Consider the following 20281-nt stretch of genomic DNA (forward strand, 5'->3'; position numbering starts at 1 on the left):
TTGTGTTGCCTTAGTTTTAACTGACATGACTGAGACCCCTTAGTTCAGGGGTGTCGAACTCCGACCAGGGAGGGCCGCAGTGCCTACAGGTTTTCATTCTAACCCTTTTCCTAATCAGTGAGTAGTTTTCACTGCTAATGAACTCCTTTTCCCTTCATTTCAATAGCCCTGTTTTTAAGGATTCAGTCCTCTGAATTGATTTATTTCTTCATTAAATGACAGCCAAACAGAAATGAGACGTGAAACAAGCCAACAGATGACCAGCTAAACTGGGATTTCAAACTCCAACGGGCTTAATTAACAGCAAGAATTGACTTCTCATTAAGAAACTGGTTGGAGTGAAATTGGCTGTAGTTTGACGCTCCAATTTAGCTGTTGGCTCGTTTCACCTCTCATTTCTGTTTGGTTACCATTTAATGAAAAAACAAATCAATTCAGGGGACTGAATCATTAAAAACAGGGCTATTGAAATGAAGGGAAAAAGAGTTCATTAGCAGTGAAAACTACTCGCTGATTAGGAAAAGGGTTAGAATAAAAACCTGTAGCCACTGCGGCCCTCCAGGACTGGAGTTGGACACCCCTGCCCTAGGCTGTGTTCATGTGCTATGGGGACATATGACAAATAAGAACTTCCAAGGAGGAACACTCTTCACAGGGGTAGCATCCGTTGCACAATTAGATGAATTGTGATGTAAAAGTGATTTTTTTCCCTCATTCAATAAAATAAAATTAAAAAAGCAGAAATGTATTTTTCTGGCTGATCAGTCAATGTCATTGCATTTAGTTTTCTGTTAATTTTCGCAAAAAATAACATCTTGCATTTAATCATGTGTTATGCCAACCAAATAGAAAATCAACAGCAACCATGTATTTCTTGCAAAAATAGACAAGTATGTAAACACAATAAAGTAAGAACATGAGATAGCACGAGTTGTTATTCTAACACAGGGGTCCTCAATCACAGTCCTGGGGCATCATGTATAACGCCGTGCGTAGAATTCGTACATATAACATGACGTAAGCACAAAAGCCGAAATGTGCTTACGCACAGAAAAATCCAGATGCATAAATCTGTGCGAACGCCAACTTCCACGTTCTTCCGCTCCATAAATCCCGGTCAGCGTGAAAAGTAATGCACGTGCACACGCCTTCTGTCCCGCCCCCAACTCCTCCCAGAATTACGTCTCTTTGAATATGCAAATCAATATAAATAGACCTTAAGCTCAGCATTCTGTGAAAAGACAATGGGAAAAGCATGGGGGAAACTATAAGAATTTCAACAAACACCAATTGGAGGCAAAGAAAAACTATTTGTTGGTTGAAACAGTGGTATAAACAACAAAAGGAAGCCGATCGAGTGACATAGCGTGTTGGAGAAACTCGAAAGCTCAAGTTCACAAAGTCGCACAGTGCCCAAAATAAAAAAGAAGTTGTCAGATATCAAAGTCGCTGGGAAAAGGCGAGTCGTAGACCACCGTCTGAGTTTCATATGAAAGCTTATTAGGGAACAGAGAAAAAAAGGCACACAGTGGGGAAAAAGCACGAAATGTCAACTTCAATCTCGAAATTTCCACTTTAATTAAGTAGTTTATTTTGTCATTCAAGTAGAACATCATAAACTTCATCTTAAAATCGTTTAATTAACCAGTTTCTCAAATCACATCGTAATTAAAGTAGCACGTTAAATGCTTTGTTTTGTATTTGATCTTCTATGTGCTCTATGTGTGTGAATCACTACGTGCTTCCGCTTTCTCTTTCTCCGACAGGACACAGAATCCATTACATTCATGATATTACAGCCCTCTGAATAATTAAAATACTGAGATGTATACGTGATATCTTTTTCATGATGATAGGAGTTAAAGCATGTCATTAAACAGGGGAACACGGTGCGTGATTGTGCGCGACATTCGATGAAATTATTGCAGCAGTACTGTCTCTTTCAAACATACTAACCTTCAATTCCTGTGCTTACTTTTCTTTCTTCAAATACCCAATCGCCACACAGTCAGCTCTGTAATAGACGTTAAGCCATTTGTAAGCTTACAACGACAATTCTTGAAAACACTGTAAGGAACATTGAAATATCTTTGTAGTACATGTTTAATTATTCTATCCATCTATCCTTCCAGTGTCACGTTAGCCCCAGTAAGAATACAGCACAAGTGAACTAGCTAGCACTGCAGCACCGTGTCCTCACATGTTTAATTATTAACAATACAGATTATTTAAATGAAGTTAAAGTTTTATCTGTATAATATAATCAACATATTTTGCTGCATTTCATCATTTTAAAAATGATATCGTCATCATGTGTAAATACGCGCTTTATGAAGTGGCGCAGGTTGTGTAATATTATAACTGTAGTGCAAGTTTACAATGAGGGGATTGTACTTATAAGTACAAACAGTTCTACAAGGTGCACTTGATTGAGTGCGTTTATAGTTCTTGGGATGAAACTTTTTCTGAACCGCGAGGTCCGTACAGGAAAGGCTTTGAAACGTTTTGCTGTGGCTGAGGCAGCGTGTGCTTGATGCTGTATCCCGATAATTCTCTTTCTGATCAGCTGCTGCTGTGATTCACACTCAGATACAGTGATATAAATACTCTGAGTGGTGCAGTGAGAGTAATATGGAAAAAGATGATCCGCTGTGGCAGCTCTTAAAGGGAGTAGCTGAAAGAAGAAAAAGAAGACGGTGCAGTGAGAGTAACAACGCTAAAGCAGTTATGGTATTTGGAATACTATGGCTATTCCCTGGCCCATTATATTGTTACAAGTTAATTACAATCAGATATATTACACTAATAAACAATATGCAGTTAGTTTCGGTGTATTTTTAAAGCCTCGGCAAGAATGTGGATCTGAGAAATAAAGAGTAACCACACAGGAACAGTAGCACTGCTTTGATGCTGGGTGCCGCCAGTCTGCAAAACCGAGTGGAGAACTTGTGTATGACAGGGAATGAGGTACCGTGGAAAAGTGCGTGGCTTTACGCCAAGTGTAGGTTTTATACATCGTGATTTGAACATGGAAAAGTTTTTACGCAACATTTCTGTGCATACGCACCGTTCATACATGAGGCCTCTGGAGGGCCGCAGTGGCTGCAGGTTTTTGTTCTAACCCAGTGGCTTTATTAGAAAGCAATTCTTGTCAATAATTGAATTTCATGGCTTGTTAGTGCTTTAACTCTGCCATGTCAGCTAATTCTCATATCCTAGATTTTCTTCCCCTTTCTAAGGATATCATCCTAATGATTTGAAGGCTAAAATGGACGAGCAATTCTCAGTCCTTCACTTTCCTTCCAAGTATTTAATTAAACTCAATAATGCATGATAAATACACAAAGGTGTAAATGGTAACAAGCAAAATGGAGAAATGCTGGTCTCTTTTGTTGTTTGCATGTTATAGCTAATTAGGAGCAATTAAAAACCAAGACTGCAGCAGTTTAAGACTAAAATAAGCAATAAGGGCTCAAAATCCTAACGAGCGAGACAACTAAAGTGAAGCAGAAGTGTCACTTGAGCAGTAAGTGCTTCTTATTAAGCAATTGGGTTGGAACAAAAACCTGCAGCCATTGCGGCCCTCCAGGACCATGACTGAGGACCCCTGTTCTAACAGAATATGAACTCAACTATCTGCCATGTGTGTATGTGTATATACAGTGGATCCAGCAGCCATACCACCTGCACTTCAAAACAAGTGGTAGAAATTAAATTTGGAAATATATATTATAGAAATAAATCTTGTCCTCAGTAAAACCTCTCTGAAACAGGAACCAGACAGGAAGAAACTTGTCCATTGCATCTTTTATTTCTCTCCAGCAAACCTGTTTCAGAATGGTTCCTCTTCAGCTTTTAGAGTAATAAAGGATGCAATGGATAAGCTTCCTCCTGCCTAGTTTCTGACTCAAAGAGGTCCTAGATTTCTTTATTTAATATAGCTACAAATTTAATTTCTTCCACATAGGCCAGGTGGCAGTGGCACATTATGCCACCAGAAAGTACTGGAAATAGTGACCAGCCTATTAGATAGATAGATAGATAGATAGATAGATAGATAGATAGATAGATAGATAGGAAAGGCACTATATAATAGATAGATAGATAGATAGATAGATAGATAGATAGATACTTTATTAATCCCAAGGGGAAATTCACATACTCCAGTAGCAGTATACTGATCCAAAAAACAATATTAAATTAAAAAGTGATAAAAATGCATGTAAAAACAGACAATAACTTTGTCTTTGAATAATGTTAGCATTTACCCATGTGTGGAATTGGAGAGTCGCATAGTGTGGGGTCTCCTCAGTCTGTCAGTGGAGCAGGATGGTGACAGCAGTCTGTCGCTGAAGCTGCTCCTCTGTCTGGATATGATCCTGTTCAGTGGATGCCGTGGATTCTCCATTATTGACAGGAGTCTGCTCAGCGCCCGTCGCTCTGCCACGGATGTCAAACTGTCCAGCTTTGCTCCTCTTCTTAGTAAGAAGTACTAGTATTAGCGAGTAATTAAGAGAAAGACTGATTATAGAGGTAGGTGATGATCAGTTTTCTGAAGTACTGTATTCAGCTGTATTGGCCTGGTGTACCTCTAATGGTAAAGGATTCCAGATGCACAGAACAGTGACGTGCAGTGAGGTTCATGACTGGTGTGGCACTGACTCCTTCAGTGTCAGATTTACAAATACTGTATACGAACCCAGAAGAGTAGCTTATTCACTAATCAGATGGCAGCATGCACATTGACTACTGGTTATGTTTCATATCTCATCAGCATTCTTTACACACTCATAGTTAAGTAAGGTGCATATTTGGCTAAGAAAGAACGTTACATTTCTAGCGGCGAGAGAGAGAGCGAGCGGAGAGGACGTATTTGCTCCTTGCCCTCCATGTGTTCTAAATTTGCTGTTGCAATTCCACAATTCATACTCATTGACTACAAATTCAATTTTGACCTTAATTGAAATATTTGGTTGATTTTAAAAGCTTTTAATTCTGTTGCTTTAATCAATTTTAAAACAGACTGTTCAACAAAAGGATAACAAGAAAAACAAAAGAATATTTTATTTAAGGTCAAAACTTACTTTTTAAATATTGGATTGTTTTTTTCTTAGTCTAATCTAAGTTTTTATAAAATTGAAAACCATTCATGGTTTTACCTTTATTTGTAAGTGAAGTCCATGCTCCTATCTTTCTCCTCAATAATCTCTGTCCCTTTCTTGTAGAAGTCCTCCTTATTTTCCTTTAGTTTTAAAAATCTTAATCTTCCATTTTGGCAGTCCGTCGGAACAAAAAACAAAAATAAATGGCCCGCTGCAGTGCACTTGACTTTCTGAGGCTAACTTATTGGTGCCTCTGCATAGAAGAACAGCAGCAATGGGCACCTGTTGGGCTCACATGCCTTCTGTGAAGGGGGCCTTCGGTGTTGGACGGTACTGTCTACCTCACCTTGTGCCTTCTCACTGCGGTTTTGTGTCCAATCACCAAGACTAAATATGTCACACACATTCATTAAAGATATTAGCCAGACTGTGTAAAGTCAGGGTGTATAATAAATGTGTCTGCAAACATTATATTGGTGACATACAGAGAGACAGCAACAGGCACGCGCCAATTGCCTGCATCAAGCCAGTGTGTGAGGGTCGGGGAGAGCGCAGTCCAAGGTGAGGTGAGGCTCGTCGCTGCTGCACCTCACGTTTCTCCCGTATTTGAAGAGGAAATGCGCAAATTCATCAATTTTGACTATAAAAATGATCAAAGTTATTGGAATCATACAGAAAATAAATTTATAGCACAGACTAGTGGACAAATTAATTTTATGTTATCATTATTAGTTTTTTTACTTTTCATGATGAAAGGAGCCTCACCTCCTTCCCCTGACCGCACGTCCCTGGCACAGAAACAGAAAGCCTACCTCACCAAGTCTTTTATACTTCACTCTCAGAATATTGAGCAAACCAGTGTTTGAGGATCTCAGTTTACGAATAGGAATGGAGGGGTACAAGCAATCCAAAGTATAAGAAAGTGCTAGATTGTCTTGAGCCTTATATACTGTCAGGGATGCCAGGGGCCATGACCCGGCCGGGACGCCAGGAGGGACCGGAAGAGGGTCAGAGCCCTGCCTGGACCACGTGGGGTTTGCCTTCCGGGTTGCTTTGGGGGCCACGGGTCAAGGGCATGGAAGCCCTTCCCTGTAGGGGCCCGTGGTCACCGCCAGGAGGCGCCCCAATGCCTTGGGGACTTGTTTCCCCAGCACTCCCGCCACACCAGGAAGTGCTGGGGGGAAGATTTATGACGGCGCCCGGAGAGCAGCCGGGAGGACAGCCGGCACTTCCGCCACACTTGGGCGTGGCCAGAAGATTGCCGGGAACACCTGGGGCTCATCCGGGTCCTCCATAAAAGGGGCCGTCTCCATTCATTCGGGGCTAGAGTCGGGTGGAAGAAGGACGAGGCAAGAGGAGTTGTGGAGGCGGCCCGAGAAGAAGGCATTGTGGCCAGGACTGAGAGTGAAGGACTGTTTTGGGGTTTGTGCACGTGACTGGGTCAGTGTGACCTATTATTGTAAATATTCTGTAAATAAACGTGTGGTGGTTTTACAACAACATGTCCGCCTGTCTGTGCCCGGGTGCCGTTCACAATACAATTAAAAGTATTTTAAAATCAATCCTAAAGGATACAGACAGCCAGGGCAATGATGCTAAGACTGGTGAGATATGCTCAGGGTTTCTCTTTTTAGTTAAAACTCTTGTTGCTGCATTTTCAGCTGGTTTTTTTTTTTTTTTTGGTAATGGTGATTGGAGTGTGTTGCAATATTCTAGATAGGTAAAGACAAAAGCATGTATTAACTGTTCAGCATCGTACAGTGATATTAAAGATCTGACTCGTGTGACATTTCTCAAGTGAAAGAATGCACTTTTAGTAATATGCTTGGTAATAAGCCATGTTTCATTTACAATGTGAAATTTTAACAAAAGAAGATATGAAGTCCAAATGTAGTGTAAGTGCCAGGCAGGATTATCCAGTATCCCGCTTGGGAGAAAAGGGGGACACTAGTCGAGATGGGAACTCAGAATGGAGACAATGGACAGTGATGGACTGGCATCCCATCCGGGATGGGCATGGGACCCTTACTCTGACAGGAGAGCAAAGCAAAGGTGCAGTGGGGGGAGGCTCCTATTTCAGAAAATGTTTATCCTTCATCTGCTGGATGGCATCATCCCAGGACCTCATTAACCATGTGGACACCTGCAGGGCATGATGGCAGCTGTAGTACTCTAAGTCAGCCCTGCTGGGTCCCATGGGTGCCACCAGGGGTGCTGCAGACATTCATGATCTCTGTTTTTCAGGGCTTCTGTTTGACCTGGCAGTGCTTCCATAGGGGTATGCCCTGGCACCAGAAGTACTAAATGGGTCCGACATAAAAGGAAACCATCCATACTTCTCCAGTTGAGTCAGAGTCGGAGGGAGAAAGGATGGCAACATTCACTGGAGGTAGAAAAGAAGGAAGGAAGATAGAAGAATATTGTTTGTAATCGTGCTTGTGCAGCCTTGGAGAAACGTTGGTGAGGTATGTTTATAATAAAAACCTCTATTTTGAACCCATGAATATATTTGTATTGGTTTCATCCATGGTTTGGGGCTCAGTGGTACCCCCATATCTGTCAAAGTATCTACAAATCTAAGTCACAGAAAAAGATAATTGAGGTATCAAGGCTAGCAATATTAGTCAGTATCATAGAATAACAGGCTTAGGAAAAGTGTAAAATAAGAGACAGCATTTTAAAAGGTCAGAAAGAAAAGATAAACTTTTCAAATCCATTTATATGTTTACTAGCAGTGGTACCTGTTACTGCACGGGGTGGAATAAAGAGCTGGTACAGTCAATAAATCAATTCTTCAAGGTTAAAAATGTTGGTCCCAAACCAAACTTTTGTTGAGAAAAACCATCTGTAGGGAGCAATTTTGCAACTTGTGGCAAGCCTCAAAAATGCAGTTTTGGGGCATTTCCTTAATGAATAGATAGATAGATAGATAGATGTGAATTGCACTATATAACAGATAGATAGATAGATAGATAGATGTGAAAGGCACTATATGATAGATAGATAGATAGATAGATACTTTATTAATCCCAAGGGGAAATTCACATAATCCAGCAGCAGTATACTGATACAAAGAAACAATATTAAATTAAATAGTAATAAAATGAAAAAATTAAAATAAAATTAATGTTAGCATTTACTCCCCCGGGTGGAATTGAAGAGTCGCATAGTGTGGGGGAGGAACGATCTCCTAAGTCTGTCACTGAAGCTACTCCTCTGCCTGGAGATGATCCTGTTAAGTGGATGCAATGGATTCTTCATGATTGACAGGAGTTTGCTTAGTGCCCGTCGCTCTGCCACAGATGTTAAACTGTCCAACTTTACTCCTGCAATGGAGCCTGCCTTCTTAACAAGTTTGTCCAGGCGTGAGGCGTCTTTCATCTTTATGCTGCCTCCCCAGCACACCACCGCGTAGAAGAGGGCACTCGCCACAACCGTCTGGTAGAACATCTGCAGCATCTTACTGCAGATGTTGAAGGATGCCAACCTTCTCAGAAAGTATAGTCGGCTCTGACCTTTCTTACATAGAGCATCAGTATTGGCAGCCCAGTCCAATTTGTCATCCAGCTGCACTCCCAGATATTTAAAGGTCTGCACCCTCTGCACACAGTCACCTCTGATGATCACAGGGTCCATGAAGGGCCTGGGCCTCCTAAAATCCACCACCAGCTCCTTGGTCTTGTTGGTGTTAAGGTGTAAGTGGTGAATACGTGTGGTCATTAAATGAAGCTGTCCCAAGGTGTATATTTCAGAATGAAACATAGCTTATCATCTTCTTCTGTAGAAATGGAGAACTTATGCAAAATTTGGCAGAGATAGGTTCAACCATCTGGATTCTCATACCAGAAAACACATTCAGTGTTACGTATTAGACTGGTTTATAAGGCCATACTTGTCACATATATACAGTACGGTGAAATGCTAACATGGCAGTCGGGACTGCTCCTACCTCTTAAATAAGCCTGTTAGGAGACTTCTGGAGTGTAGGAGCCATAAACCTCCAACAGCCTTATCTTTGAATGACAGTCTTTGAGATCATCACCTGCAATTAGTGATGAGCAAAACAGGCGTCAATTCACATACAGTGTCATAAAAGTGACCCTAAATGTGAAATGCAAACTCATTAAAGAGTTTTTTTTGTTGTTGAAAAAGTATCATTCACACTTTCATGTTCACCTGTGAAGCGCCGTAAGCATGGGAAAGGCGCTATATAAATAAAATGTATTATTATTATTATTTATTACCTGTTATCACACATTTAAGCTAGTGTGTGTGCTTGGTGTGTGGGTGTGTGTGTGTGTGCCTTACGGTGGGCTTGTGCCCTGCCCGGGGTTTCATTTCCTGCCTTGCACCCTGTGTTGGCTGGGATTGGCTCCAGCAGACCGCCGTGACCCTGTGTTAGGATATAGCGGGATGGATAATGGATGGATGGATAAGCTTGGGAAGCAGCTTAAGGCTCTGCTGATGGTAATTAGCTGCCAAACCAGGGGATGGCGCTATGTTCTAATGCTTTCTCTCTTATTCCATCTGCAGAACAGAAGAATAACTGCCATTCCACCGCTGAGGTCATTTCTGTTGTCCACACTCCTGGACCCTCCACTTCCTGCCTGGAATCCATATGACTGGAAACACAGCAATCTTTTTTCAGTTCAGTTATTGGACTTGTGTCTGAAAAGACGTTGAAAATTTCTTTGTTAAAAAGATCATCTGGTTTTGTTTGCTTCACATTATTTATTTAAGGAGCTTCTGAAAAAAGCCAATTTTCCATATGGGGACAAATAAAGTTTTTTTTTAAAATTGGCCTGTCATTTAACAAAAACAGCACCAAACTTCAAGGGGAGACACAAACCGAAAACCACCAACCCTACCAGTCTTCTGTTTAATTTATGTATTGGTACAACATGCATGAAATTCTAAGGGGCCCTCTTTCCATTTTTTATAAAGCAAATTAATCTGTGTCTACTGCACTTGGAGGATTAATGAATTGTGCCCCGTTCTGTAAGTGTGCAAATCTGGTGAGCCTAGTCAGACTACTCTCATTAGTCTCCACTGTGGTATTTGTGGAGCCTGTCAGTCAGCCAGTTTCCAACCCACCATATCCTAACACAGGGTCACTGGGGTCTGCTGGAGCCAATCCCAGCCAGCACAGGGCACAAGGCAGGAACAAACCCCGGGTAGAGCGCCAGTCCACCGCAGTGCACACACACACATCAAGCACAATTTAGAATCGCCAATGCACCTAACCTGCATGTCTTTGGACTGTGGGAGGAAACCCTCACAGACACGGGGAGAACATACAAACTCCACGCAGGTCTCCTTACTGCGAGGCAGCAGCACTACCCACTGCGCCACCATGCCGCCCTACATGGGTTTGTTCCAATCACTATTTTGGTTATTTAAGAATGTCAGGTATAGATTTCAACTAAATAGAGCCTTTTGCTTCTATCTGGTTTTATTTTTTCCTTTTTACTGCAGTGCTGGGCTCTTGTTTTGAATACCCATCTGTCTATCTGGACTTGTTTGTTCTTCTGACCTATTAGACACCTGCTGTCATTGCGTCCCATGAACAGCAGCCAATCAGGACTCGTGTCTTTCTTTAAAGGTTTTTTTGTTTATGTCTGATTGGATAGGTTTTTAATTAATTTAATTTAATTATTCAGCGCAGTGTGTCTGGAAATCCTAGAAAGTGTGTCCTTTTATCAACAGCAGTACGTCTGCATAATGCCTCACTGTGACTGGGAGAGCCAAATCTGAAGGTTTCTTTATTTTTAATTTTCTTCCCTTCTAGTAATTTTGGTGTGTGCTCAGATCATATTGTGTTAATTTAATATTGTTTCTTTGTATCAGTATACTGCTGCTGGATTATATGAATTTCCCCTTGGGATTAATAAAGTATCTATCTATCTATCTATCTATCTATCTATCTATCTATCTATCTATCTATCTATCTATCTATCTATCTATCTATCTATCTATCTATCTAGGGTCACGGTTGTGCCCCAAACCTTCTCTTACTCTGTGTTCTTTTTTTGCAGTTGCCTAACAAGTGTAAAAATAACACTGGTAAAAGCAAATCCATTTATGGATCTCATTCACATCCCTGAGGAGGAGGAGTACAATACTTTTTTAAAAACATGACACTCTGCATAATTTCTCCATGAAGACACATCATATAATAAAAGCCCATTGCCCACTCCATTACCTGGCAACCTCCTTTTCCTGTATTCTGATTCCTGCAGATGAGGGCATATCGCTGGATTTTCACCCCAGAAAAATTTGACTACACACAAAAAAAAAAACAAAACTGCCGCTGTTGTGAGGTGGCATTAATCTTCAATTTTTCTTCATCATATTAATTAAAAATGTTTCTTTCTCAATACCATTTAGGAGTTTATAAAGTACTAGGGGGTTCGCCCCCTGCTCACTTTACTTGCCAACCCCCCAGGCCTGCGCTACACGCCAGCTACTTCGTGTCTCTGCCACTTGCGTTGTGAAGAGGGGGAGTGAACACACCCCATGGAGACGTGGTTGCTCCTCCAAAACCCACTCTTAAATGGTGATACAATAAGAAACAAATACATTTTTTTTTCATCTCCTCTTTGCTTGAACAGCTGTTAGCTTGCTGCTGCTGCTGCTGCTGTGCCACGTAATTTACATCTCGCGCGACACTTTGAACATTTAAATGTCTGTTCAGCAGCTGTCTTTGTTATCTACTCTTTGTCTTTTTGTTGTGATGTGAAATTTTGCATACAAGTTGATAAATATTTTGTATGTCTTTATTTGTAACTTAGACAAAGCAATGTAATATTAGTGTTACATTAGTGAGAAGCATTCATGTTTACCCCGTGGAACTAAGTCAGGACAGTGAATTTTACAACAGGGTTGGGGGAAAATGCCTCAAACAAGTTTGGCTAATGTTTCTCTGCTAAAGTCTCTCAGTAAACCCCCACAGGAAAGCCAGACTGCTTAACTGCCAAACTTTGGTCTGAAGTATGGCTGTTTGAAGCCTGTAAGTACCATGACACCCTATTGGCTCTAGGGGTTGGACAGAAAACATATAAATTTGTTTGCTTTACCCAGCTTTCTCTCTCTTTCCAAACTGATGAAAGACCATCTCACACCACGAACTGAAAAGGACAACACAATGAAGAGCACAGCTTGGCAGCCATACTGATACAAGCATGCGGCCTGTTCTTAAGAAATCTGACTAAAAATGAGTTCTTAACTAAAGACATTTTAAGTAACTAACAAGTCTGTGTGCCGCCGGAAACTACACATCACCATTTATCAGGTTGTATGGTTGCTAATATTCAAATGTACTTTTCATATTGTTATTATTTATGAATATTATCAATAATACTAACAATTAATCAATAATTAATCGTACATTGTTTAAATTGTAACTTAACTCCTGCTTGTCTTTTACTACACCTAATTCCCTGAGGTTATAGATGCAGAAGGGAAAGTGGGGAGAAGTTATATACTATAATACCTTATAAACAGTGGTAAGTCTGTGAGATTTGAAGCATTCTGACAATGGCTACATCTTAATAATACAATAGGGGAAAGTAGAGTAAAATAGGGTTAAATCTCTAGGCATAAAGTCTTGTTTCGCGGGACGCGAGTTCTTGATATTTTTTAGTTTATAATTTTAAAATGGAATAAGAATCTGAAAATCTAACAACATCACATCAAAGTTCGATAAATTCTGAAAAGAATGATACCAAACATATATACGTAGGTTTTACAATAAGCCCGATTTAAAGCGTGACAAAAATGTGGCATAAAAACGCCACACAAAATCGTTGCACTTATAGGCTTAAGATTTTATATATAGGGAGTAGATTTTTTAGTAGTTATTTTATATTTTGGGATTCTGTTTAATGTTTTGAAATGTATTTTACAATGTGCATATTTATCATTTGCTTTGACGCCATTTTGTGACTTTGTAGTAATGAGGCTAGCTGGTGGTTATGGGTGTGGTCACGATGGTCACACCCTCTTTGTTTCGATTTCAAAGAGGGGTTCAAAGCTCCATTTTTTTCATCCATTTTATATCTGATGAAGACTGTTTAGCATCACTAAATGTTTGATCTCCTTTTCATTAATGACTTCTGCTGGTTGCTTTTTGACTTTGTGTTTTGTGTAGTGTTTTTGGTTCTTCTGAAAGCGAGGCTTAATTTCCTGGTTAAGATCCTATTGTGTTTATGACTATTTCTTATTTGTTGGTCTTCTACTTAAAAACTGTTCCTTTTCATTCCATTAAAGTAAGTCAGCTGTCATCCCCTACTCCATTACCCAACAAGAATTTTATCCTGTGTGAGGATATGCACCTTCTGGCGTTTTTTTTTTTATACAGCAGAGATCTTTATTTAAATACTAAATCAGTGATGGCGAACCTTTTAGTGACCAAACTGCAGCCCAAAACCCACTTACTTATCACAAAGTGCCAACACGGCAATTTAACCTGAACACTGAGGTTTTACTTTAGAAAAAACAACTCATACATTAACATCTTTTGTCTTAAAAGTAAAACACAATAACAGAGCTTTCAATGATACAAACAACTTTTTATGGAAAGGTAAAAGTTTGCATTCGGTATGCTTTTGAACAATTAATGTGATTTTTGCTGTGGTGTGCATGCTGATAATTTGTCTAACCTTGGCTCATACTTTGTAAGTCTGAGAGCAACACATGCAGCACTCCGGTCATCTGTTAGTCTGTTTCTGGTGTCAGAGTTGATATAATTCAAAGCGGAAAACAGCTGCTCATAAGATGATCCAAACAAAGTAAGGAAAGCAATCCCAAGTGCTTTCATTGACTTAAAATTATTTGGCAGAGAATTCCACACTTTAAGGATTTTATTTTAAGAACTAACTGTGCTGTCTTTTGTCATCCCTTCTATCTTCTCAAGTGTTTCACGCAGGACTTCCCCATTAGCCTCCGTTCCCGTTCTCTCTCCCTTTTTTCCCCTTTCTATCCGCCTCGCGCTGCTATTACATATTACGAGGATGTGGATCAGGTGTAGTGATTAGCAGCTCCCAGCAACAATTACAGATGTGGACAACTCATCACCTGTGCACTTAAGCGAGGACCACCTGCATCACGAAGCTCCCAGGAACCGCTCCGGCCGCACTACCACATCCCCCTCTAAGCTACGAGTGCGGCGATTATCTATTAAAACTGGCCTTTTCAATTTTGAGCTGTGGACCCACTATACCACATCCCCTCTAACCTAGCTCCAACCCTACTACGGGAATCACCTTTGCCACAGACTTAACAGGCTGCCGTCCGCGCCGCACCCTCACGCCGCATGTAAGCCGCCCACCTTACCCCAGACAGGAGGGGGAGGAAGCGCTCCCATTGGGCTGCTGGGCAAAGGGGTGGGTGATGTGAGAAATGTTCTCAGGCGCGCATGGAGAGGAGAGCAGCACCAGGCCCCGCGTCCCTCTGGCTTTCTAGTAACAAACTCTGCGCTGGGGCGATAGTGTGCGTGCCCACAGAGAGAGCTCTGAGTTCCCCCTATGGCATGCGTGCCATAGGTTCACCACCACTGTACTAAATAAAAGGCAGACATGCACAGAACTAATGCATGTAAACTTTTCCAGACAGGAACTAAATGCCTTTCTTCTTATGCCAATGGCATGAATTTTACTGGAAGCAAAACACAATTATATTACTTTAAACGAATCCCACCGAATCAACAAGGTTATTAAGAAGGCAGGCTCAGTTATGGAATGCACTCTCGACCCTCTAGAGGTAGTAGAAGAGGAGAAAATGAAAACAAAACTGAGTGCCATTATGCACGATGCTGCACATCATCCCCCTGACCCACTAACACTGAGGACTTTCAGGCAATGAATTATTCAGCAGAAGTGTGTCAAGAAACAGTAAGGGGGATCCCTCACACTTATAACAATTTGCCTGCATAATGCTTTACTTGGGATTGTGACTGCCTTTTCTGTTTTTAGCCAAGTTAAATGTTTTCTTTCTAAGCAATTTTGGTGTGTGTTTGCTTGTTACATTTATTTATTTATTTATTGAAATTCTGTAACAAGACAAATTTCCCCCTTGGGACAAATGAAGTAGTTGGATGAATGGTTGCTCTCCAAGGAATTTTTCCTTGGGGAGGAAGGTTTGTGTGAGTATGAAATGGAAACAAAAAGAAGATCTGTTACCAACACCTTTCAGGTAATATTTTTATCCAGATTAACCCAAACTATTAAAATACATATCCACCGGTCACTTTATTAGGTACACCTTACTAGCACCAGGTTCTACACCCTTTTGCATTCAGAACTGTCATAATCCTTTGTGGCTTAGATTCAACTAGGTGCTAGAAACATTTTTCAGGGAGTTTGGTCCATATTGATATGACAGCATCACGCAGTTGCTGCAGATTTGTCAGCTGCCTATCAATGATATGACTCTCCCATTCTACCTCATCCCAAAGGCGCTGTATTGGATTGAGATTTGGTTACTTTACACTTATGTCCAAACCTGCTTGTGTTGGGTGTTTGGGGAGCTGGAGTGCAATCCCTAAACTGGTGTCCACAACTGATTGAATAAAAAAGGAAATCCCTGAATTTCTTAGTATGTGGATCAGAGCACAGTAGCCAGCGACAGATGTTTGTTCATGCCACTCAAAAAAATAATAATAATAGTAACTGCCGGATTTCACAAAGATATTGCTTGCTTGCTGGCTTTATCATTAACAGTGACAGACTTGTGAGTAGGCTTGTATCATTCAATCGATTCTATCGACTTCACTGACGTTACACATATGCATTTAGTTTTAATCAGGTCTTCAGTATCGGTCACTTGATGTGGTTAAGGTGGCGTCACAGAGTGAGTTCCTGTCACACACTGCCATGAGCTCTAATTTGATTGTTAGCCTAGTCAGTGTATGTATGGAGTTTTCATGTTCTCCTCATGTGTAAGTGAACTGAGTGTCTATAACTACAGGTATTGTTTTATAGCTGGATACTAGAAGAGTGCCATACATGTGTTGTTGTTAAATAACATCCATCCTTACAGATGTTTAATTTACTTCCACCCTGCCTTATAGACAGCTCCCCAGGTTGCATGTTGCTTATTAAGTGAATGATCTCAAATGTTGCTATAACAGATGTTTAGTTTTTGATGTAAATAATATACTTGTGGGTGGCACGGTGGTGCAGTGGGTAGCGCTGCTGCCTTGCAGTTGGGAGACCTGGGTTCGCTTCCCAGATCCTCCATGCGTGGAGTTCTCCCCGTGTCTGGGTGGGTGTGCTCCGGTTTCCTCCCACAGTCCAAAGACATGCAGGTTAGGTGCATTGGCGATTCAAAATTGTCCCTAGTGTTTGTGTGTGTTTGTTTATGTGTGCCCTGCGGTGGGCTGGAACCCTGCCCGGGGTTTGTTTCCTGCCTTGCGCCCTGTGTTGGCTGGTACTCGCTCCAGCAGACCCCTGTGACCCTGTAGTTAGGATATAGTGGGTTGGATAATGGATGGATGGATAATATACTTGTAGAAATGCACCATAAACATGGAAAAACTGTCATGTCATTTTCTAACCCTCTTAATGCAGACCAGAATTTTAGGCTGGAGTCTATCCCAGCTAGTATAGGGTGCAAGGTAGGAACAAGCCAGTCCAACACACCCAACACTCAGTTTAGCGTCCACAATTCACCAAAGCCACATGTCTTTGGACCGTGAGAGGACACCAGAACACCTAATGGAAACCCACACAGACACAGGGAGAACATGCAAACTCTATCCTGGGACCCCTTACTGCAAGGAAGCAGCACCATCACAGTGCAGCCCACATGGAAAAACCTGAATTTACGTTTCTGCTATTATTATTATTATTATTATTATTATTATTATATATTTACACGTGTGTACAAGTACTGTATATGTGTCCATTTCTTTGTTGGTCTGAATCCTGTTCTTCTGTTGGCCTGTCGCTTTGTATCTACTTGTGTTGAGGTGAAGGATTTGTGCGTTTAGTTTGTGTTTTGTAGGTTGTACTATTGTTTAATTTCCTTGCTTTTGTTAAAGGAATAATTCACCCAAAATTATATTGTTTTAATATATTACTTGCCCCGTCTATTGTGTAGTTTTGGCCAAGAAAAATGTTTAATCTCTTGTTTCATGCAGAATGAAGACAGTAAAGTGTTTTATATAATAGACGTGCATCTATGGTGACTGATGCTGATCAACAGCAAACAAAATCAAAAAGTCTATGAAAAAATATCATGCTACTCATGTGGTATAATCCACATTTCAGGTTTTGCAGCTGTATGCTCTAGTATTTTTACTAAAATATTGTTTTGCTGACTGGAGTGAGACACAAATTTCCTAAATTGTTAGAGCATAAATGAACAGATTGCCATTTTACATCACCCCTCTGAAAGGGAGACCTCATCGGAACAATATGAATGTGCAGCTATGTGTGTGAAGGTACGCTTGTGAATATTTGTGAGACAAGTTCAGGTTATTGTCTGTAACTCAATGCAGAAAGCAGATGTCTGACGAGGTGTGTGTGTAGAGAGATGTGCTTAGCTTAATTTGAACAAGTTTATGTACATTAACTTTTAGCTAGGTTTTATGAGGCTGTGTGATTTTCATCCATTATCCAACCCGCTATATCCTAACACAGGATCACGGGGGTCTGCCAATCCCAGCCAACACAGGGCGCAAGGCAGGAAACACCTGGGATGTGCCCTCCTTACTACGAGGCAGTCACACTACCGTTGTGCAACCGTGCCCCCCACTTGTTTGATTATTAACAGTATAATTTTTCTTAAACGAAGTTAACAATTTATCTGTAAAATGTAATATACATAATGTACTTTAATGCATTTCATCATGAAAATTATATAAAATATAAATCTTGGATTCTAAATGATCGGAGTGCTGTAATATTATGGATTATGTATGGCGTTCGCTGCTTGCAACTGCCCAGAGTGCAAGAGGAAGCCCGCTAAGAACCGCGTATCGATTAACGGTGGGGTCGGGAAGCACCTTGAAATGAGTCATTTTCCAACCCGCTATATCCTAACACAGGGTCACGGGGATCTGCTGGAGCCAATGCCAGCCAGCACAGGGCACAAGGCAGGAACAAACCCCGGGCAGGGCGCCAGCCCTTCGCAGGGTACACACACACACCAGGCAAAATTTAGGATCGCCAGTGCACCTAACCTGCACGTCTTTGGACTGTGGGAGGAAACCGGAGCACCCGGAGGAAACCCACGCAGACACGGGAGAACATACAAACTCCACGAAGGGAGGACCCGGAAAGCGAACCCAGGTCTCCTAAATGCGAGGCAGCACCTAGAATACGAAGCATTTAATGTGCTACTTTAGTTACAATGGGGTTTGAAAACCTCTAGTAAATTAAACATCGATTGTTAAGATGAAGTTTATGACATTCTACTTCAATCACAAAATAAACGAGATTAAAGTGGAAATGTTGAGATTAAATTGGAAATGTCCTGCAAGATTAAAGTTGAAATGTCCTGTTATATTACTCAAGACATCTCCACTTGAAAATCGAAATTTCGAGTTTTAATCATGAAATAGAAGTTTTTTTCCTCACTGTGTTCCCAATTTTTTTTTTCTTTCTTTGTTTCTGTGGCCCGAATACTCTTCTCTAAGATACGGAAAGCCATTGCTGGATCCCGTCAGGATCACACATGTGAGACGATGCCTTAAGTATTTAACTGGTTCTTTAATGGTATTTTATTGTTGCTTTATTGGATTGTGTGGCTCCTCCTAGAACTATTGAAAAAGCACCACTTCATTCTGGGAAGCATTCTCATTATATGAAGTTGGTTCTTTGTGCTTTGAAAAACTTCATAATATATAAGTATGCAGGAACAGCCCCATTAAAATCAGTACTTAATGGTATTTCACACATATATTCATGGTTATCGACTGTACTAAACTTCTTGCAGATCTTCACGTGGATTTGTCTTTTTAAAGAACCACTCTGGCACGTTTATTTTCAAGAGTGCAGGCACAAGGCAAACGTGTAGTACACAGTAGGGCCACCAGGGGCACCAGAGAATCGTTTGCACAGTTGTTTTTTCAGAGGGATAAAAGGGTCGTTTGTAATTCTCTTATCAGCGCTCATGATAGCAGTGCAGTCGCATCAAAGCTCTTCCCAGAACTGTTAGAACCTATCTTAACAATATCTACATCTGCGATTAGATACCCGAACAACAGACCGCTTTCTATGTACTCTGAAACAACGTTTTATCCACATATTAGGGGAATCTAAAAGATTTCGAGTTTATGCGAGTTGGCAGAGATCACTGCATGCATCTTTCAATTTATCTCTTGAATCTGAAAGAACAACAATCTTCAAAACATTACGTTTGTCAACGAAAGGTTACTCCATCTATCAGTTTAAGGGTCAAAACAACGCGGAGTGTATCATTGAACGCTGACACACTCACCAACGTACACTTGTTACCAATTAAGGGGTGTCGGTGAAACATTTAACAAAGAAGAATGGGGGAAAATGGCAAAGCTGTTAGAGAAACAGACCTGTGCACACAGACTCAAGGTTGTCATGGCTGGCAAAGTTGCATCTACTAAATACTGACTTGAAGGCAGTGAATACGTATGAGAAAAATCACCATATGTTTTACATTTATAATGAATTTAGATTACTTTACAGAGATCTGTGTTCACTTTGACAGTAAAGAGTCTTTTCCTGCTGATCATTGTAAAAAAGCCAAATTAAATCCACATTGACTGAATATTGTATGACATAGATAGATAGATAGATAGATAGATAGATAGAGACACACAATATTGTCTGAGCACACAATAAAATTACTAAAAAGGAAAAAAATAAAGAGACAGTAAACTTCTGACTTGGCAGTCACGGTCACAGTGAGGCATTACACTTCTGCTGAATAATTCACTGGCTGAAAGTCCTTGATGTTCGTGTGTTTGATCCCCACAATTATAAACTTATCCAATCAGACATCAGTAAAAAGCATTTAAAAGAAAAACATGAGTCCTGTTTGACTGTTATTCGAGGGACACAATGACAGCAGGTGTCTAATAAGTCACAAAGTTATTGTCTGTTTTACCTGCATTTTTATCAGTCTTTAATTTAATATTGTTTTTTATCAGTATGCTGCTGCTGGAGTATGTGAATTTCCCCTTGGGATTAATAAAGTAT

Source organism: Polypterus senegalus, chromosome 13 (genome assembly GCF_016835505.1).
Source record: "Polypterus senegalus isolate Bchr_013 chromosome 13, ASM1683550v1, whole genome shotgun sequence".
Taxonomy (NCBI): Eukaryota; Metazoa; Chordata; class Cladistia; order Polypteriformes; family Polypteridae; genus Polypterus; species Polypterus senegalus.